Genomic DNA, 23,572 nt, shown 5'->3' on the forward strand with positions numbered 1-23,572 from the left:
GTCTACATTTCTCACATCACAGTCATCCAAGGTAAGTTCGGCCTTTAGACAGCGGAACTCAGATATTCTGCAACTAAAAGTTAGGTAATCACACAGCATTAGTATTGTTCCTCCTCATAATGGGGGGTCTATTAACAATACTTTAGTCTGTATAATTACAAGGTTTCCTGAGTGTATCAGTTAGTTGTCTTGTGTACTGTGCTTGCTTGTTTTATCCATGTTTCACCATGTAGCACTAAACAGGATACAATCATGGGAGGAAGCCTGTGTAGTTGCTTCTTGAACTTTGTGTTACCAGTCTACTTATATGATAAAAATATATTTCAATCACGAATGATCAGTTGTCAATCCTAAGCAAGACTGCTATTTATATGGAAAAAAAAAAAAAAATCTGCTCCTCAAAGGCATAACCACACTAACAAATTAAATCCTGAAATTGTTTGGACATTATTTAAAAGTAATGTTTGGGAAGATTATATTTTTTCATTGCAATATTTACTAGAGAAGAATCCACAGGTTTTATTGACCACTGAATACTATTGTGGTCAGAGACAGCAGAGTATTAAAAGGAAGGGTTTGCAATGGATATATGACTTCTCGGCAACACTGTTCAGAGATATGCCTGTATCTTTAAGTTGACTCATTCCTACAAAAATAGGAACTTGACTTACTACTAACTTACATATTGTAGATAGATAGAGATCATACTAAAAGCAGGACTCAAAGGTGTATATTCTATCTAGGAGGAGAAACTTTCAAATTAAGTTGTAGCTAGTATGTTCTTGCAACAATACATATCAAGGTTCCTTATTAAAACCTAAAAATCAGGTCTTGTTTTTGTAACACATTTATTAATGCTAGCTTGTAGTAGTTGTTTTATGTATTTTTAACAGAGAAGATACTTACTAAAGTAGAAGATTCTGTAATTTGGCAACACTGGAAAGAACCAGTGTCCTGAAACATGAATGGTGTCTGTATATATGTTTTCTATGCTAACTGATGTCTGAATGATTACCATTATGAGGACAAAGTTACATCCCTCCCTAAGGCTGTACTTTTCCTCAAAATACATGTTTTTTTCTGTGATTTCTGTCATAATTTTTGTTCACATGCTCACTAAATATTAAATAGCAACAACTCATACCCTACTAGAATAGGGTGCAATAATTTCAGCCAGCATTGATCTAGGTAGAGATAACTAGTTCACACCCATTACAAACACAAAACAAATATTTTCACCTGGTCTGCAAGTTTTTACTGGCTTCTGAAGAACAGACTGCAGCAATGGTCTCCCTCAATGGTTCCTAGCATTAAATTTATCAGTGATTTTTAGTGAAATGTTTTCATATAGAGAGAAAAGTCTTCTTAGCATACAGATATATAATACTTCATACAATTTAACTAAAAGTCAACTTCTACAGACTGGTAATTTACAGAATGTTCACTGACAAAACAATACCGCTATTCCACACCCCACAAAAGATGCTGGCTCACACACATCTTATGTTGTAAAGCCACAGAAGAATCCCATTTTGTTAACGGTAGCTGTGAAATACTGTGGAAAGGTTTCATGGTAATTTTCATGGGTTTTGGTTAATATGATACATATGTACTCAGTGCAATGCCCACAGGCCATAGAGACAGTCTAGAAAATTGCTCCTCAGTGTCATTGTAAATAAGTCACTTACAGCAATATTTTTAGGTCAAGCATATCAAAGCTGCAGTAAATGCAATGGACCTTGACATAATAGGAGCACTAGTTTTACAGCAGCAGAGAAGAAGGAATATACTTTCCATACGTGAGAGATGTTACTGTTCCCCAGTGCACACAATACCGTGCTTGAAGACAGCAGAGGTGGTACTAAGGGCTTGTTACAAGGTTTGGAGTTGTTGGGTTTTTTTCCTGACTTCTGTAATAAGGTGAGTCAAAATATCTAACAGTGTCTGCATTAAGTCTATAACTTCTGTTTAACAAGTACAGAAAGACACTTGCTTTTACCTCTAAAAATACAAGTCAAAGAATTCCTACGATAGAAATAGTCTGTGATATTCAGGACCATGGTAAGACGAATATGTTAGGCTTGCTTTTTGGCACGACCTAACACCACCAGACTAACATCTCTTGCTTTACAGATGGTGAAGTGGCATAGAGTAAGTTAAAGAGTTAAATATAGAAGTAGTGTATAGTTCAACTGGAAGCAGTATCTAGATCCCCTTGAACTCCAATCATGTGTCTTTCGTGGGGGGTGGGGTGGGGGGGTGTGATCCTGTAATCCTGACTTTTCCCTAATGCAAACACCACGCTTTTCTTGCTGACTGCCCCCTTTTTCTTCTCTTTTGATATTTATCTTGGTTACTTGCTAGAGCTACAATGAAAAGTAATTTTTTTTTAATGCACTTGCATGGTGACACCCACTCTAGATTAATTTTTATATCTTGCCCTTTCTTTTATTTATAATAATTTATAATAGTTATTTATAATTTTGTCATTTTTTTATCTTCCTGTGCATCCTTCTTTAAGTGCAAGTGCCAGAAATGCAGACCGCGTTCCAAACAGCCCAGCCAAGGCTAACTGAAATAGTCTGATGTCTTCTTATTTTACAAGCAATCACTGACCCTTTTCAGCCAAAAATAGCATTTGTAATGGCACACACAGTTAACACATTTAAAATTATCTAACATTATTCCATAGATATATGTGTCCACAAGTTCTTTCCCAGTTTGAAACAGATTATTTCATCCCCTTGAAATGCAACACTTTTAATTTTTTTGAACTTTGAGATTTTTTTTCAATATAGCTCCTCCTGTCCCCTCCCCCAAATCACTAAGTTTTTGACACTTAGAAACCATGGCAGTGTAGAGCATTAAGAACGAACTTTGAATACAAGCAGAAGCCTATTATGATTTAGTAAAAAATATTTAAACTTGCCACCGTATTTCATTTCCCATGCATTAGTCTAATTTTAAAAGTACAAACTGCAAAAGGGGCAATAGAAAGAATAAATACAAACCCAATAAGTTTTTTCATGAAGTTAAAAGACATTCCTTCTCATATATAAATGAGGTGTATCATCAAGGTGCATATACATAATAGGACCATTAAAACATTTGCCATTTGCCACTGTTGGGATATACCGCTCATACTGTTGTATAATTTAAGCAATCAGAATTTCTGGAATGCAATTACAGAATTTCACTGTTGTCCAATAAGAAATATATTAGTAGTAAAACAATAGCACCATTTTACATTATTGCATCCTCATTCTTTGTTCATCTAGTAAGCATAAGGGTTAATTGTCCCCTCCTGTCTGCATCCAAAGTGTATTTACAAGATCAGTATTTTACATAGTCATGTTAGAGCCTTCACTTCATAACAAACAGTAGTTACAAATTAAATACATAAATATGCCTGACAAATACATGTAAGATAAGGTTTATATTTCAGTTTAGGAAGTACACATCTGAGGAGGAAACTGAGCAAGTATTCAAACTGAACAGCTTCCAAATATGGCTCTTATCAAAAAACTGATAGAGTTGCCCAGTTTCTACATCTGCTGGTTATGACACTGCCTTCACATTGCCACTAGAGTAAAAACTATTCTCCTCCTCCTAGCTTTGGATCTGAAGAAATACCAAAAATTTAAGGAAAAATTCAGGTGTAGAAACTAATCCACACAAGCCATGAATTACAATGGAAACTTTGTCTATATTTCACAGTAAATCAGAAATAAGACCCCAAGCTCTGCAGCTAGCATGTACGCCCATGATACATATTTTGACCTTTCCTGGTTTTCTTTTGAGAGATACAGCTTCTTCCAAGCAAGCGTTAAAATTTTTGACAATGTTTTAACAACACTACTTTAACCTATCTGAAGTTTGCAAAATTGTGGGTGTTTTGTTTGGTGCTTTTTGGATTTTTTAGTTGTCATGAATTTCTATCAGAAATGTCACATGAGGTCTTTATAGTGAAAAACAACTCTAAAAGGGACCAGATACCACAATTGTAGCATACCAGTGTTCAAAAGGTTCAGATACCAGGTCAGGCAAAGGGCAAGATAGCCAGAAAGTAACATTCACTGCCCCTTAAGATAGTGGAAGTTTCATTTCACACTCAAGACGAATAATTTATGTATATTATAGTTTATCTAAACTACAGTATCACCTAGGGTAATGGCAAGTTATCCAATAATCATGCTATTAAGCTAATTGATTGCATGGATCCATTATTTAGTGATTAAACAGTTAAAATAATTTCTCATAGCCATTTTGAAACACTGAAACAAAAAAAAAAAAAGATACAAAAGTATTAATTTTAGCTATAAAGAGCTGAGTCCAGGTGGTTGCCCTCAAAAGTCAACATCACCATCTGATGTGTAAAACATTCCTAATTATCATAAAGTTCGCCCCATGCTAATCACTGCATTTGCCTCAAAGCAATGAGCCATGATAAGCCAAGAGTTCATGATGTAAGATTTACATTTAAATGCTATACAGTTCACTGTTTCAATATCGATATGCTGCTGGTTACCACACTGACAGACATGAAATTACTGCGTCCACTGCCCTGCAGAATAGGGAGGCTACAAACTGAAAGAACTTTCAGACAGACATTCAGGATGTAACTGTAGAAGACAGCAAGAAAAAAAAGACAGTGCTTTAAAGACAACAGGCGGTGTGGCCTACAGAATATCTTAAAAGAAATCTTTGTAACCTTGTCAGGAAGATCTGTGTACATGCCCAAAACAATTGTAGGAGATTGTTCAGAGTTCCAGAAGTTCATGTGGATCATGGTCTGCGAACTAATTAATTCAGATTCTGTGCTTGTTTTAGTCAACATGCTTTTATTGATTTCAGTGGAATTATGCCAGTTTGTACAAGCTGAGGATTTGGCAAGCCAACACACAAGAGAAATGTAAAAGAAGTATGGTCCCACACATCCTACACTAAATAAAAATGCAGTCAGAGGTAGATGTCATTCTTGGGGGAGGGGGGAGAGAAACAAAAGAACATGTACTTGAAAAATACATGTTTCCACCTACAGAGAGAGCATTTCTGCCCACAGACACACTGTAGGTGGCCCTGGACACACAGCACTTGGCCACCTAACTACTCCATTTGTGGAGATTACTGCTTTGCAGGTACAAATAAGGAGCTTAAGAACACAACAAGCAGGAGAGTATTTTGGGGCAGAAACATCACACCCACATTATGATAATCTGGCCTTTGCCACCACATGACAGTCTCCTTCACTTCACGAAGCTTAAGGTATGTGGGTGGGAAAGAGCTTGCAGCATATTTTTGTCTGACGATGACTCCTACAGCACAAGTGTACATACTTGAAGCAATGGCAGCTTGTTTTCTCTCCCTTCACATTGTGCACTTTACATCATTTCCCACTATTTTGATACAGAGCTAGTAAAACTAAGCCATTCATTGGTTGCATTTGAGAACAAAACCAAATTAAATCAAAGCAAAACATTATAATAATTTTAAATACCTTCTGTAGCAATACCTTCTGTAGCAATATCTAAGAGCTTTTTCACTTGGTCTAGAAACTGTGTACTGTCTTTGTATTACTCTTTACAAGAGGTAATAGATGTTCTGCAATACTCTAGACATTGCAGGTATGTGTACAAATGCTTGTAACTGCTGACTGGAAATGCCTTCTGTGACCAGATGACATGCTTCAAGAGTAAGATAACCAAATCACAGGTCTGTTTAAAGTGAATACCACCAAGAATCAATTCTAAAGAAAAAAAAAACCAAACAAAACACAACAACAAAAAAAACGAACCCAACCCAACTCACCAAAACCCCACTTTCCTTCTTCCCCTCTCTCCATTATTACACCACGCATCCCATCGATGTCTTGGTGGATGCAGACAGACACTTAAGATACTTCATACTTAAAGGGGAAAGAAAAAATAGTTTTCTGTTTTCTTCCTCCTTATAGAAACAGTTATCTGTGTGGGAATGTGACTCCTGCTTTAAAACTTGTACTAAGATTTTGGGGGCACTACTGTATCTACCACTAATTAGTCAGAAACACTGCTCAAGAGTAATCCAAGTCTGAGGCATACATACATGCACAAATATTCTTTTGTTAGAACTTAAATGCATACCTTTTCAGTTGGTTTTGACTAGTCACAATGTCCACCGCTAGTTGTTCCTCTCTACTTAGATAAGATACCTGGGCTATATTTTCCTGAAAGAAGAGACTTCCTGCCTTATCATTTTCTATGAGAACACTATTAGATTAGCTCAGGGTTCCCATGATAAAATTATTTAGCAGGAGGATATACTAGCCTTTGCTGAACTGAAAGGTAATTCAGTAAAGTGCCCACAAATAACAGACCATGTTTTAAGGACTCTTTACAGTCATTAAAATTAAACAGACTAATTCTTCTGCCATCTTTCTACCACAAATGAATTGGTATGGGTCACATCTACAAAGAAATTCTGACTTGGATCCCCAAATTAGTAAGATTATATTAACACTTGCTGTGCTTGAGCTCACAAGGGCACTGGTGCCACTATCCTCCTCATGACAGAAAAAGCCACAGTTTTAACAGGCCTTCCTAACTTGTTGAGCAATAAAGTTGGTATCTCTGCATTGCAGACAGGTAGGTTCCTGAGCTGAAAGCAGTTATGTACCTTTATTATCATCAGAAACTAACAGTCAGTGTTAAAGTGAACACAGAGCCTACATAATTACAAGCACAGAATACTGCAATATGTGCTTATGTTCTATGTTCACTTTAAGATTGTTGGCTGCTACATTTTATCAGATCTTTTAAAAATAGGGTTGCTCACTAAATGCTTTCCAAGTTTTCACATATGTGTCATTCCCATCAGCTACAAGTGTCAATTTGCAAGCAATGGGAACACACACGCGCCGCAGTCTGATGGAATCTGTATAAAGGTAAAGCTGTCACCAGATGGCACTTACAAGTTTTGTGCAGCCAGATATTCAAAAGCAGCATCTGAATTTTGGATGCTTCACTTTATTTTTATTTTTTTTTTCCTTTTTTTTTTTTTTTTGGATACTCCCAAAACACGACATTTGCTCCTAGAAATAACTCTTGTGATATTTTGTGGATAAACCTTTAACAGCTCATTTAGCATGACTACATACCTAGACTATAAGAACCCTAAATTAGTACTTGGGTAGAGACCGCTCAAAAACTCAGTCCATAATGTCAGTAAATAAACTTTTTTATGAATATAATTTTGAGCCAGCCCTAACAGTAGCAAAAATAAGTAGGTTGCATGTTCGTTTCCTACAGGGAAATGTTGCCAAAAATATATAACTGTCACTTTTCATCTTTGGAATAATGTTAGCTACTGAAAAAAAAGCTTCACAATGAGCAATTATGTCTTCAGCTTTCATGTCATTTTACATCATTGCACTATCAGCCATGCTCAAAAGCTTAGAGGCAACATTCTAGGTCAGTGACTTCAGCAGATAGTGTATTTGCTGTTTGGTAATTAAATTAGATACACTTTAAATAAGCAGATTCTGAAGCAGACAGCCACTTACAAACACATGACCAAACATATCACTGGCACTGTTGACACTGGATGACAAAAGTTATACATGTTAGCAATCATTAACTATCACTGAGGATTATAATTTTAAGGATTACGATATTAAGAATAAATGCATCAGCAAATCACTGCAGAGAGAAATCTTTAATATGTAGCTAAAAGCCAGACTGAAGAACTGACCTACTTTTCATCTCCAAATTTTATTTGTATGTGTGTGTATATATATATATATTTAATGTTATGACATTAAAAAAATAACTTCTACCAAGAAAACTCTCAATTATTAATGAAACTAGAGAATGGAATACTGTAGTGGGTGCTCAGCTTTTACTAAGGTTTTAACCTGCATCTCATGCAAATAGCCACTAGTGCCATTTCAGATAAAACTTTAAACGGCAAAATAGAGACATTAATTTCCACTTAATTTATCCAAGAAATTTCTGTATAAAGATATTAACTCTTAAGACTTAAAATCAGAATATAAAAAAATTATTTCATATCAAACATGACTCAGAGGTATCTGCCATGTAAAAAGTATATAGGTTTGCTATTTTTTCAAGACTTACATTTAGAAATGAACATTTAAGAAGTCAGGGAAAGATCTGATGGGTGCTATATATTCTTTGTAAGAGCAGTTCTCATAAATCTTAAAGGGATAAATAGACCTTTTAAAAAACAAACTAAACAATTGGAGAGGTAACATAAATGATTTGACCATTTTGCATGTGTTTAAGGAGTGATTGCAATTGATCAAGGCATGCAAGTGATAACAGAAACAGAAAGAACACAACTACAGGCTGCAGTCTGGTAAGTCATGCAAGTGGTTCCACAGCAGATGCTATTTGGGTTCTACTGTTTGGGCACACTTTCTTCAGCCCGCCCACAAGGATCATACTCAGAATTTTTATTAGCTTAATTCCCGTACCACCTTGCCCACAATTAGCATTCAAGTGGAAGTCCTCAGTTTGCTACAACCATGCAAAACTGTCCAATTTTAAGATCCCAATCTGTCTTTTCTTCTGAAGCCTGAACAATTGCCCTTTTATTTCAACAAGCTACAAGGCACATCAACAGTCACAGATTATTAGAATATCCTATCTACCTAACTGTGTCTTCAAGCCAGTGTAAGGACAATGAAGCCAGCTCCACAAGCTAAAGATGACACAATACGATTGTAGCATTGCCGTAGTTACTTCTAAAGTACTAAGCTGGAAAATTAGTCTTCCTGTTTTCAGGTATTGCTTTGGCTGAAAGACATGGAAAAACTGGCTTCAAGAATGAGGAAAACGCAACCCACCACATATATATTTCTGACTATTATAAAACATGAGACTGAACAAGGGGTTTCTGTGTCCCTTCCTGTGCCACAAGTAGAAGTTTGCAGTGGTGTCACACTCAGCTGCCAGCAGGTGTTGCAATGGGCAGCCATGTAAAGCGTCTATTCACTGAACTCTGTCACTCCAGTTATGTGCTCTTTATGGCAAGGAAAACAGAGAAAACAAAGAGGCCGTTATGCTTTAACTTCAAAGCCATCATACCCCCAAGCTTCAGCTCTGTACCTCAGCCAGCACAGCCCAGAAGAGAGACAGCATAGTCTCAGGTAAAGTTATTTTTCTGCTCCAATAACCTACTCTCTGTTGTGCTTACAAAAGAGATTAGATTTAAAAAAAAAAAATCTTGGTATATGCACAGTGATAGCAGAAGGTCATCTGGCATTTGTCATTTGACTGACAAGTAAGTTTTATTCTTAAGCTTTCCAAGTTCACAGGAAGTTTTTTTCTGAAATGTCATAGAGGAATCCTAAGTTTATCCATAAATGCTACAAGAATCAATGCACAAGAATTTAGGAGATATTGATCTTCCCAGTTTACAGTTCCGCTGAAGTTATCATTCTCCAGTTGCACCAATTTCTTCTTCATCATGGGTACAGCTTTTATGAGATCCCTAAAGCCTGTGTGTAATATTTGCTCTGTTAGTCTAATTAAGGGTATTACTATGTACATAGTTACTGGATCTGTCCCCAGTGGCACTTCACATCATAAATAACAGATGTGAAATGTACTCCTATTAGAACAAGCACTAGTATCAATTCTACTTATACTATCTCTTTAACCATTACATCACCTCACCATTGTTTAGGATTTTTTTTTTTTTTGAGTAAAAATTCTATTAAGGTAATATTAGTTTGGGATAATTAAACTTACTAAAGCTTCATTGGGCCCATATGAAGAAATAATCCTTTTGAGATGTATCCACTTTAATGTAAAATGAAACAGATTAGTTACACACAGTGTGTAAGTCAGCAGTACCAAATTTCTGATGTTTAATTGCATGGGACTGACCCAAGATAAAGTTACAACTTTGAACATGTATTCAAAAGTTCAAAAGGCTTTAATGTTATTCCATGAAAGATTTAGGAAAAACAGATAAATTTGGTCTTCCACTCCAAACTTTAGAGGTATTCACACTATAGATTTGGATTAATCTAAGTACTTTAGAATATATATGAATATATTCTCTCACTGGAGAGGTGGTGACTGTACAGGGGAATTCTCTTTTCAGATCCATACAGATGGTACATCACAAGATCGAAGTATGCACATGCTTAAAGCATTAATTTAGCTGCCTAAGGCAAGGCAATTGCCTAATATCTCTCAGCCCCAGATCATCAACTGCAACATTTATGTCCAGCTAGACTCCTCAGTCACAAGGGTTCAGTAGTGTTAATGAGGTATAGTCCAATACAATCATATCAACAACAAAACCCCCACGTTTTCCATTTTATTCTGTATGTATAATGTAAATAGGTGTATTTTAATCTAAATCGATTTACCCTACATTTTTAACAACATTTTGAAACCATAAGGAAATTTGAGAAGTCACATGTCCTGGTTTGAGTGAGTGGTGATAGCAGGGGAGGGGGGCCACCTGTGAGAAGCTTCTCAAAGCTCCCCCAGCTCCAAGTCGGACCTGCTTTTGCACCAAGGCCAGGCTAAGTAGCTGCACCTCTACGATAACATATTTAAGAAGGGGAACCTGGGAGGAGTTGTGGGGTTAACATCTGTGTGAACACGGCGGTCAGGGGAAGAACAGAGGAGAAGGGGGAGGTGTGCTGGAGCAGACACTCACCTGTATCCCGTGGTGGGACGGCAGGGCCACCCCCCACCACCCATGGGGGTCACCGGAGGAGCAGCTACCGACCTGTGGCCTACGGAGGGCCCACACCAGAACAGGTGACTGTGCCTGATGGAGGCCAGACCCCACGGGAGAAGCCCCCACTGTTGCAGTTCAGTGCTGGGAGGATTGCAACACGCGGGGGTGACCCACGCACCCAGCGTGAGGGAGTGACTCATGTCAGAGCTGGTTTGGGAGGACTGTCTCCTGTGAGGGGGGCACCGCACTGGGACAGGGGAGGAAATGCCAGAAGTGCCCCCGCCCAGGTGGAAGAAGCAGCAGGACTGACTGCACCCCCCCTTCCCTGTCCCCTGCGCTGCTGAGGGGAGGAGGGAGAGATATTGGGAGCAGAGCTGAGCCCGGAGAGAAGGGAGGGATGGGGAGAGGTGATTTCAGGATGTGATAATGCTTCTCCCAGTCCTACCCTGTCTGTTACATGTTGTTGTTGTTAGTGTCTGTATTAAATTTATGTTCTTTTTTAATTCTCCTAACAAGTCTGGATTTTGCCCATGCCTTAAAGGATAAGATCATCCCTCCCTGTTCTTATCTGAATTTCCTGGGCCTTTTCCTTTCCTCCTCAGCACTGGGGGGAAGGGGGTAGTGAGCAGCTGCATGGTGCTCGGATGCCCTCTGAGCTCAAACCACAATATCACATCAAGTCTATCTCATTTCTCATGCTATTATTAAGCCTGTAATGTCTTTGAGAACAAGTTTTTCTCTTCCTTTATGGAGGAATTTTTTGTATCTTAAGACATTCCCCTCAGTTTTTTTGTCTTATGCTAAAGCACTATTTAGGGTCAATATCTGATCATTTTCAATGATCTTTAAGATTTCAACATTCCTGGAAATGGCACATCAAAGATCTTATGAAGTAATGTGGATGATGCTTTACTGCTACTGACTACAGTAAATACACTTTGCAACCATTTTCTTAATTTCCCCAACATACTTGCAGCCCACCATTTCCTAAATTAATTCTTATTTGTAAAGCTAGTGAAGATGCTCAAGTTCAACACCAGGTTTTTAGTGAGGCCATTGAATAGCCCTGGACTTGGGACAGAACCTTACATACCATTATTTCACAGCTTTTCATCTTGAGAGCTAATAACTGACAACTACCTTGAACCTTACTAATACAAGGGTAACAGTTATTGCTTCTCTGCTTTCCACATGTCCTATTGTCCCATTGTAATGGAAATTAATTTGACAGTTTACTCCTTATAGATCCATGATGACTCTCATTCTCCTCACATTTCCAGAGTTTCTAAAAGTTGGACCGCTTATTCCAATCATAATTCAAGGAATTTAACTTCAACCAGCAGACCAACAATTCTGTGACTCCTCTCACCCTGTTCCCAATTCTTAAAGATGGGAAAGATGTATTTTCTTTCTATCCATCATCTGTCCTTCACAAAGCTTTTAGCTCTTTCCTTGGAAGCACATCTTTCAGGCATTTTTTCAGGAAAAAGTCTGGGAGAGAAACTAGGGAGTTTTACAGATGATTGACACCGTAAGCACAGGACACTTGGCAGTAAAAGAGAAAAATTACTTGAGCAGAAGTATACCAGAACAGAAGAAAAACTTGTAGACAAAAATACATGACCCAGTTTTTCACTACAGACCAATAGTAAAATGGAACAAGTGACATGTATGGTGCAAGCCTGAAGGCAGGCATCCTTTCTGGTCTTAGGTAGCCTTGCTTTGGAAGAGCACAGATGTGATTGAGTGACCTGGGCACCACGGACACCAATGACACAGTTGGATAACAGTGGGTCAGGTCAGGTAGGAATAGTAGAAGAAGGTGGCATGATCAGGATGAAGGACATATAGTACTGACAGATAAGAAGAGAGCACTTCATAGACAGATTCCAGTAAGAAAAGGTTTGGAAATGTTGTGTGAAATGAAATCTTTAAAAAAAAAAAAAAAAAAAAAAAGAGAAAGAATTAAAAAAAAAAAGAGAGAAAGAATACAGAAGCATCAGATGGTGTCTCAGTATAGACCAAAATATAATTCAGCAAGAGGAGGTGAGACATTCTGCAGGAATGGGGAAAACATGTCAACAAATGTATCACAAAAAAGGCGCATGTAGAGACAAAATGGCATGCAGCTGTTGTACCCCTCTTCTTGCTCACTTGCATATTTGGTAACAGCCCTTTGCAATCATTAATCCCTTTGATAGCTTAAAAAAAGATGACATAGCGACATCCAGCTGGGCTTACATCTGCATGGATAATTCTATAAAACTATATAATATAATATTATATAATATAATATAAAACTAGACATCACCTGTTCCAGATCACCTCGTTTTCTAAGTTAGCAATCTGGCTGAGCTGTCTTGTTGTGACTCTACAAGTCAGAGTCCACTGTGAAGGTAGGTTTATACTGGATCACAGACTGGTGATATATATCATGTTATTGGCCTTATTCCCTTGCTCACAGCTGAAGAGGTCTGTCCTACTCCCCCTGCTCTCTGAATAAGATACTACGTCGGTAATGTAACACATAAGCTTTCCTATTTCTAGTATTGCTATAGGAACTGAGAAATAGAAAGATCAAAAATATAATTAAAGTTTGCTAACTACTGAATTTTTTCCCTCTTTGTGGGTATTTTTCAAATTGAAGGCTTTAGCCATGTTGAAGGAAAATTGTGTCTCAGAAAGGCATTGTGAATTCTGGCAAATAAATATTAGACCTTTTGTGGCCAGACAGAGGATAAAATCCATTTCAATGCTCTATTTATTGAAATATTTTGTTTCTGGGTGGATTCTTTGAAGATGAACATCCATTCCTGCCAGCACACTTGGACAGCTATGCCCATGCACAGCTGCTGATTCAACATCTCACTATGCAGTCATCCACACAGCCACATCAGAACAAATAATCTAAATTTTTCTTCCCTGATTTGGTTAATATTTTCTCATTTCTTTTGTTTTGAGAAATAAGTATCTTTTTGGAATGTGACTGTAGTAATTATTGATATTCCCAAGTTAGACTTCTCTTACAGCAACTTTGTTATGCTTTCATATGCACAAGAGGATTGGCCTCATCCAGAAAGCATACCCTGTGAAACCCCATTGGCTTTAGACAACAGGTTGCAGCAGTACCTGGCTTAATTCTCTAATCCTCTTGAAATACTATTTTGAAGTTGCTCTGTCCCATGACATTAGAAATGAGACTGCTGTTGCTTTCTGCTTCAAAACTTAGCAAGAACATCAGAGCATGTGAACAATGAAGACATTTGTGATATTCTTGCAAGTGGCAAAAACTGTTTTCCAGGAGTTAATTTTTTTCATCTCATTTTTCTTTTCTTTGAGCCAACTTTTTTTTTTTTTCTTCTTTTTTTTTTTTCCTCAGACTGTTAGAGTTCATAAAAAAATCTTCTGGCTTCCAGCAAACTTATGTTCTACTTTCATCTAGAAAGGCATAAATGTGTTGAGCCAAAACCACAGCATTCACCGCTATTTGAAACAATCTGTGTAGCTCTTTTACATCCTTATTTGCAGAGTCCCCAACAAAATTTAGTACAGTTACCACAGCACTAACCTTTCCAACTGTCCACACACATCATCCTCTAGGTAAACAGAATAATATATAGCATCAGTCTGTGGAGCCTTTTATGACTGGGATCAAAATAGCTCCATCAACTAGCATGTGTGAATATTGCCTTTATCATCTAACCAAGTGAGAGTCCAAAATTAGAGTTACAGTGGGTATTTCTGCTGATCAGAAAGATTTAACATCTTTTCTCATAAAATATTCTATTTGAAATAAAAAATTAATGCTTCCAAATCTAGTATTACTGTACACAATATAGGGAAGAGACAGAAATTTGGTATCTCAATACATTTTTAAAAATAATACTGAGCCAAAAAAAATCTCAATTTCCACCAGTGACACATTGTGGAAAATCAAAATAGGGTTTTATGACAGGTTAATTTTTTTGTATCATTTGATATGGGCAGACTTGATATTCAGTGCAATTCAAGCTTAGAAATCACTCTTCTCTCAGATCAGTCTTGAGGAACATATAACAGCAGTTAAACACACAATAAACAAGCCAAAGCATTCAGTATAACAACTGGACTTCTCTGCCCATCCCCCATAAAATAATGAATTAACCATAAAATACATTTGCTCAGAAGAACAAGCCTTTTGTGATTTCCAGTCAAATTGCATGATCAATGTGAATCAAAAGGGACAGGGGAAAAATTGGGAGTGCAGGGTAATCTGATTCAGTATTTTCAAGCAAAAATATTGTACATTTCTCACCTAAAACCTCCTCTCTTTTAATATAGATTAAAAAAAATATAAAATAATACCTGTTAAAATATTCATTTCAGATCATATATTTGCCTTAATCCAAAAGAAATTGATGGGAAAGCTAACCCCACCTTCTCCCATCTGGTTTGGTTTGTCCTGAAACCATTTCCCCTCTCTTCCTTTCAAATGCATTAATTCAATCACTGAACTGAAAAAGTCCAGCTTTATTTAACATCTGTGCTTTGATGCATGTATATAACTGGAAGATTGCAGCCTTTGATAAGCAGTATTTATTTATATCGCAAGGAACATCTTTAAATTTGTTCAGATTTTATTAGATGTTGTCAGGTGTCATACACCAGATTGGTAGGCTGGGGACAGAATCTGTACTAATTTTCTCTGGACACCACTGAAATTTGGCAATGGACAAGCCATCACTTCAGGGAACCTTCTGTACAATAAATTCAGACAGAACTGAGCCATTTTCTTGCTCCCTTTACACTCCTTCCACTCCAGTAGGCTTTACTGTTGTCAGGAAGGGGTCCTTCCTGCCACCATGAGTTATCCACCATACCCAGATTATCTCTTTCTCATCCAGAGAGACATGCAGTACCTCCGAAAGCACAAGAACCAACATCCACATGAAAAGGTAGAACTATTCTCATAGACAAATATTATTTGGTGAAAGCTGTTTCACTGGATCCAAAGGCTACAGCTGAGGAAAGGGAAGCAGATGTCTTGTTTGCTTTAGAAACATTATATACAAGCACAGAAGCATGAGCAAAAAGAGATGGTGTCAATGCAGAAAGAATTTCCTTCAATGTTTCAACTTCATACCGAAGCATTACCAGAATCTATGTATTTTTAGCGTACACACAGAAACAGTATTTACTCATAATAGAGTCCAAGAAAAATGTGCAGGAACGCCAATGGCAACCAAGATGTGAAGATATAATGATAAATTATGGCACACAGTGATACTCCTCCAAGCCACCACTCTTTTACTTCCCTTACAAAAATTTCCAGCCATATTAACAACCAAGTGTCTCCTTCCTGTATCAAACTTATTCAAAATCTGAGGAGCCTGTTCAAACTACATAGCATCTGTATATTATGCTATGGATCCTCAAATTTGAGAGAAGGTTGCACAGCACAAGGTGATATAGAGCAGCATTTTTATTCACTTGCATCTTGTCCAAAATTAATTTGGTTTCTATATTTGCTAGTTTTAAGAAGCTATAAAAAGTATGGTCCTTCTGAGAGTAAGCTAAGCTTTTATCATTCACAAGAAGCAACACAGCAACTTGCCTCACAAAGATATTCAAGGGCAATCACGGTTTTGCTGTGTTAGATAAAGAATTAAATCAAATGGTGTGATAATGAAAGGTGGCAAAATACAAAATACTTTGCAGGATAATTTCAACTACCACGGTGGTCTGTGTGAGACACAGAAAACTTGCTGTCGGTTTGTTCAGTTACTTTTTGAGCTGGGATTTTCAGTGTTTTAAGAGTGAAAACTGAATACATGACTGTCTTAGTCACCTTTGAAAAATCCAAGTAATAATAAAACGAAAAGCAAAAATCTAAATAAACACAATCCATTATTTTAGCTCCAAGGATCCAGTATTTGCTTTTTCCACTCAGGTAATTGTTCAGGTACTGGAAACCTGGTAAGAGGACATGCTTACTTTCCATTATATAGGCAAAAATTCCCTCTTCAGTCTCATTCCAGAGCCATTACCTTTACTCTAAAAAAGGAAATTGAAATGAGTTCAGTAATACTTTTTTCATCACTGCTTCTGGAAAATATTTTCTCCTGATGTATAATACCCAATATGGAATGGGAATAACTCAATATTCCATCTGAATGCTTTTGATATGAAAATGCCAAATGATAGTTCATATGAGTATAGAACAGCTAAATCTGCACAGCAGAAGACAGAAGAGAGCATGAACTGGCATCAGAAACCTGGACTGTAATTTACATCTTGGTTAATGTAGCTTGCAGTTCCTGGGGGTTTTTTGGGTGTGAGAGGTTTTTTTGGTGGTGTTTTTGTTTGGTGTTTTTTAAGATTAGAGACAATGAACATGGGATCTAGGTACAGCTTCTTCAGCAAATCAAGGCACGCAGTGCTTCGAAAGAAAATAAATCAAAAGCAGTCTTAATTCCTTAAAAATAAGATGTGCAAAAATTGACAGAAGTCATACATTAGAAAACTTCCCAGAACCTGGGTTGCAATACAGAATTTATCATGCATAATTGTTGCATATTTTCTCATGGTAGCTATAAAGTTCTCCAAGCTTACACAGAATAAGATTTTTAATCTTAGAACACTATTTTTATTCATAGCTGAGACTTAAGAGTAGCCTCAGGTTTAAAGTGAGTGTGCCTATCTAGCTTCAGCAAAGCCAACTACATCATCTAAGAGCTGGCCCTTAGTGGAGGAGCAAGACAGCACCCAAACACCTTGGGCATTCAGGGAAGGACATAAGTTTGCAGTTAGGCCACCTTCTTTAACTTGCAAGAGGGGGAAAAAAAAAAAAAGGCATCACTAAAACCACAGCAAGACAGCAAGCAGTAACCTTATGAAAGTGAAGACCAAAAGAACCTGATACAGGGTGTTGCTAACTGGCATCCTTTTGCTATATCTGTCACAGCCTCTACACAAAACAGGAAAGGGTTGTGCAGACCCACTGCTGGAAGACCACCATTTCAGTCCATCAGTAATACCACAGGCACTTCAATACATTTGGGTTTGCTATCCTTCCAGTCATCTCACAAACCACAAGAAGTGATAAAGCCAGCAGCTTACATTCTAGAGAGAATCTCAAAGCTTTTTAACAAGAAGCCTAATAACAGACAATACTGTTATGAACTTCAAACATATAACAAACTACTGAAAAAAAAGAGCAAATATCGAATTCAGAACGTTAATTTTGGAAACAAAATAATTGTGCCATATACAGGACTTAAGCCTGTATTTTAACATGTTGTTGGAGGAGAAGGATATTCTGAATAGCCTTTTCATACAGAAGTGACTGAAAAATGCACATCGTAAGCAAAGTTGAAAAGAGAAAATACAGGAAGTTTAAGTGCAACTTTAATACTATGCAAGATTCAGAAAAAAGTTCAATTTTAAAGTTTAATTCATCATGTTAGGTTCAATATGGAAATTGAAGTCTCAAAATAATGCTACATAAAACTCCCTCTTAAAAAATAAATTACTACTCTTTGCTAAGTCTAAGAACTTCCCAAGCACAGAAAATGACACAGATAAGATACTGATTGCCCAGCTTTTAAGTATTATCTAAAAACATGGTGTATTGAACTAGTTGAGCGAGAAGCCAGATCTTTATTGAATTGCCTACCAGACTTCAAATGGACATTATTTAAAGTAAATGAAAGAATAAATTAGGTTAAGTCAAGGTACTACTGATTATTATCAACCCCAGATATTAGATTATGCAACATTCCAATAAACCTTTATTCAAGAGCTCACAAGTTCCTCATCACTCATCAGGCATGCAGACTTATGTACTAATTAAGAAAGTCCTTGCTCATACACAGCAAGAGCTGTTACAACTTAAAAAAAAAAAAAAAAAAGTCTTTAAAAAGAAAGAATTCTCACTTGGTATCTTTAAACAGCTGTTAAAGACAGGGTCCCATTTCTAAATCTGTATTCTCAACAGCTCTCAGAAACAGTGATTGGTACTTCATATCATATACTGGAAAACTTCACCCCTTAAAGCAATCTTTCACACATTGCTTCTATGCTTATCTATAAATATAATGAGCAATCAGCTCCCACAGTGGTGCCTTGCTGTCTGTCTAGAACTACTCTTCTATTGTAAAATATTCAGACAGTGCTTTTGACCATTAATAAACAAAGCAGTCAAGCTTTCCTCTTTTCACTAGTTTAATATCAGAATCTCTAAACTGCACACAAACCCATAGATCTTTATGAGCAAATATTTGGCACAGAAACACACTTTAATAAAGATCTGAATTTCAAGTTACAAATCAGAAATGGACTTTTTGATGGCTTTTCTTTATATACATAGTACAAAATACACCATTAACAAACATATGCCCTAAATTCCCAGAGTCAGTTTTATAGCAAAGCTGTCTTTATGAACATAATGCTAGATGTCCTTCAAAAACCACATTTGCTTAATAAAGAAAGCTGTGTGGCAGACTAAATCTGCACCCCTATTACCAGAATATACATAAATAAATTAGAGGCTACTGTAAATGCATATTCACAAAAATGCCTTAATTTCATATCAGTTTAGCCATCTCCCCTAAGTGGACACAGCTGTGCATCTCTTATTTCTCTTTCTTGTCCATCCATGCTCTAAATCCAATGTTTGCTTTAAATTGTTTTTAAACTAATCTACTAGGGGTTAAGTAAATTCTTAGGAAGGAGCCTTTCAGGTTTTAACCACTGCAGTTCTTACCATGGCACCAGGAACATGGGTGGCATATTAAATAGTTACAATGCCAGATACAGACACAAGCCTGTTGGAATCAGAAACTGGGACCAGCCACAGGAAAATGATAATGGACAAAGTCTCTGGATTCAAGTAGGGCAGACATTCAGTGCAGCTTTCCACTTCTTGCAGATGCATTTAAGAGAGGCACCACCTGTTTTCCCCAGATGTTCACATGCTCCTTTAAAAGATAACTAATCAACCAGTTAATCAACCCTGATTGTGTTACGAAAATTTTACAATTAATGGATACTCCACATAGAAATCACCCCCCAAACTTACTGTATTTCATCTATCCACAGTAGTCCCATGAATTTGTAAAAATTACAATTGTATCATGCTTAAATTATCTTGATGAAGTATAGAAGAAGACAAACTGAAGTATAGCTGTAGAAATTTTTTCAGGGAAGCTATGCTTTAAGTTATTGTACAGCTTTCCCTTTTTTTCCAAAGGGGTTTCTTAACACCATGAAAGGTAGTGCTCTGATGGCTTTACAGGGACTACAGTTAGATGTTATAGACTATTCTAGTCACACAGCCTGAATTCAGAGATGTCATTCAGGTCACATATCTGCCCATTTTCTTTGTTCCTGCTATTAAAAGCAAACCAAACATGTGATATAACAAAGTGAAAACTGTGGCACATTACTAATGTAAGCAGAAATACCCAAAGAAAATACAAAAAAGTAAATTAGCTAAACAGATCTTAGATGCATATGCTTACATAGGAAGTAAAGTTTCCATTAAAGCATCACTTTGGCTAAAGTTTGAGAATATTTTGTAGCTTAGGAATCTATAGAAGTATTTCCGCCCTGTAAAATGAAGTAGGCAACTTAAAAAACAAGTACATCAAGAGCTAGTAGATATATGAGTACTTACAGTTCATTCACATTTTCTAGCTTATATTTGAAATCATCTGAAGTGATCTAAATCTATTGCTTTCCTTTGTAGCAAATAACAACATGAAATATTTAATTGGTATTTGGTCTAGGATATTTTTGTATGTGTCGATGAATTGGTTCAACTTTCTGGCTAAATTTTTTTTGACCATGCTTTACTATAGGGAGCTGAAACACTGAGACAGACTGAATGCATACCTTTTTATCTATACAATTTTTTGTACATTTGTGTTTATCACCAGTTTCTAGTTGAAGGGAAACTTATGATAGTTATGGAAGAAACATAGCCCTTTCTGTACCAAAAGCATACTTTCACAAATATAGGAATACCCAGCTTAGATATTTGATTTTTAAACCCTGACCCCTCTTTTCAAAGCCCTTTTCTGCCTCTCTTCAGGTGTCAAGTCCTGTTCTTTTCCTTTAATTTCTCCTAAGCAGGAAACAAATTTATTTGGTCTTGCATTTGAGTCCAACTTTCACAGCCATCGCTGCTAAACTGGGCTCAATATCAAATACAAGAAGTAGATTTCTATGAGCAGAAATTTTCTTCAATCTCTATATTAAAGAGACACAGATTCAACACACACAGGTTATTTGTCTTGCATATTACATTGAATAAGGCTTTTATATAATTTCCATTTCATACACTGTTTATTATTTGTTCCCATAGCATACACACAATGTTTGATGGCTGAGAGCATAATTATTGTAGTGTTCTCAGAATCAAAATTCACTGCCTATCTCTGTTAACTGATATGTTGCTTTTGCTTCTCTAATTCATATAAGAATCATTCTATAACTGAATTCTTCCATCAGTAAAAAGTGATACTCCTAGAAAAACAAGGAATGGATAAATTTAAGGTTTTGATTATTTGCAAGACTAAGTTCTCAAACTTCTCATTATGTTAGCTTTAGCATGTAAAAATACCAGAAAGAGAATTTAACTCCAAAAAATGGAATACACTTTCTTCCCTCTCCCCCCTTGCCCTTAATCTAAGCAACTGATAATAACCGATTCAAGGTGCAGCTCTGAAAGCTTGCATTCACATTCTATCCGTTTACTTTACGTTTCTTTGCCCAGGCTTCAGAGGTAAATAATAAAAATTTTGGAATCCAGGTAGAACTTCTAGTCTAACTGGTAAGGAAAGAAAAAGAAGAAATTATTCCCAGGACAAAGAAAGATAAATTGTATATACTGTTGGACTATCAACACTACGCATCTTCCAGAAGGAAGGCCGCATCACTGAAGATTTTGCATTAAAAAGTATTAAACACCTTCAGCTACTTTTCAGAGGCTAGTTTGTTATAGGAAGAATATCTTACCCAAGCTCATGATCTGTAACAACACCAAGAAAACAAAACCCATGTGAGACAACCAGTTATACCAAGAGCATGTACAAAAGATAAGGGCACCATTCAAACTTCCCTCATGAATATTTTTTAAGGCTCACATCACCCTGCAGTTAGAGCACACCTTCATCAAAACTTTTCCCTATTTTCCCTATAGTATTTAAGGGCCCAAGCCCCCTCTCTGCATCACAGCACACATACATAGCCATAGCGTCCTCAAACTACAAGGGCAGCTGAGCGAAACAAAGAGCCTGGAAACAACAGAGCAGAGACTACGTTTACACAGGGAAGTTTTCACAAGCATACACAACTGCAGCAAGAGCAAACCTTACCCTAAATGTGAAGCGAGACTGTTTAAAATCTCAGGCCCCAAGTCAGCTGCGGACGAGGAAACTCACTTCTTGCTCCCACCACCCACATGGCTACTCCAGCAGCAGGCCAGGGCTGTATGGGCTATCAACAGAAACGATCTACCGGAGTGCAACAGCTCTGAGGTGATGCCTGAGCACCTCCCCGAGGTGGCGCTGGCTGCAGACTGTCCCTATATAGCTTCTGCCGAGGGGAAGGTGCTGGCTTTGGGCTGCTCGGTGGGTGCTGGTATCTCTGTGCCTCAGCGCCGGCATCATGGTGTGGGTTTGGGTGAGGGTTGGTGCTCTGAAATGCTTCCCCAGGCTGGAGCAATCAGGGCAGCAGGCAGTTGGGGTACACGGTGCCCCCCAAGTTGTGGTATGCTGTGCGAGGCCCACCCGCCCCACGGCGGCTGCAGGGAGATGGCTCCTGTCAGTGCCTGGGCAGAGAGCGGTTGTGAGTGGGATGTACGGGGGGAATGAGGCGATTTGCCCGAAGTGCCTGAATGTGAGCTGTCTGCAGGGGCTGCCTGAGCCACCAGGCCCCTGGACATACAGCCAACTGGGAGATGGAAATGCCCAGGACCGGCCTCAAAAGAAGCTGATTGCCCTGCCAGCCTTCTGCTCCCGTTACCTAACTGGGGACATGTCACCGGAGGGGTGGGAGCAGGGCTGGGCCTCCAAGGGCTTGCTTACTCTTCAGAGACTGAGTAAAAGGCACATCAGGGATGCTTTTGCCCTTGATTGACCACAAGGGTTTCCATGTGTTGGAGGCAAATACAAAGTTTAATGTCTCCCATACTGCAAATAGTTTAAATGCCATATCCCTACCTGCACTCCTGCAACTTTTGCTGGTTTCACCACCCTTCAGCTAGCTGTTATGTAGTGGTCAGCTAATGCTAACTTTTTCACAAAGGGACTTCGCTTCTGATATTAAGCAGCAAGACAATAAATTGCACAGTAGTCTATGGGTATAGCGAGCTGTTAAAAGTTTTCAGAGCACTTCTTGATTCATGCAGACAAAGAATTTCATCGCCCGAAGTCATGCCTACAGGGTTTTTTCTGTGTGAACAATCTTTTGAGTTGCACCAATTCTGAACTGAGTACGTCAAGAATCTGCATTGCCTGGCAGCTCTGTCCTACTGTGACTTTAAAAAGTATCAATTCAAAATTTTTTGAGCTCTGCAAAGAATTTAGAATGTTTCTGCTTCTAATACTCAGCATCTGTCTAGAAAACATATCAATCATATGATCACAAACAGCTGTTGCATTAGACTTTTAATCAGCCATGATTTTCAAAAGAGACAAAGAATGTTGGAAGGGATGATGGAAAGTTATTGCAGAGAATGCCCTACTTAAGAACTCCAAAATCCAATTTTTGGTAGACAGAATTTTACTAAGCACTGTAAGACTCTTCATGTATAGAATATTATATTACAGGCAGTATAGCTATCTGATATAAATAGAAATAAAATACTCAGACATAATGCATGTACAAG

This window comes from Athene cunicularia (genome assembly GCF_003259725.1).
Source record: "Athene cunicularia isolate RWA chromosome 8 unlocalized genomic scaffold, athCun1 chr8_part1, whole genome shotgun sequence".
Lineage (NCBI taxonomy): Eukaryota > Metazoa > Chordata > Aves > Strigiformes > Strigidae > Athene > Athene cunicularia.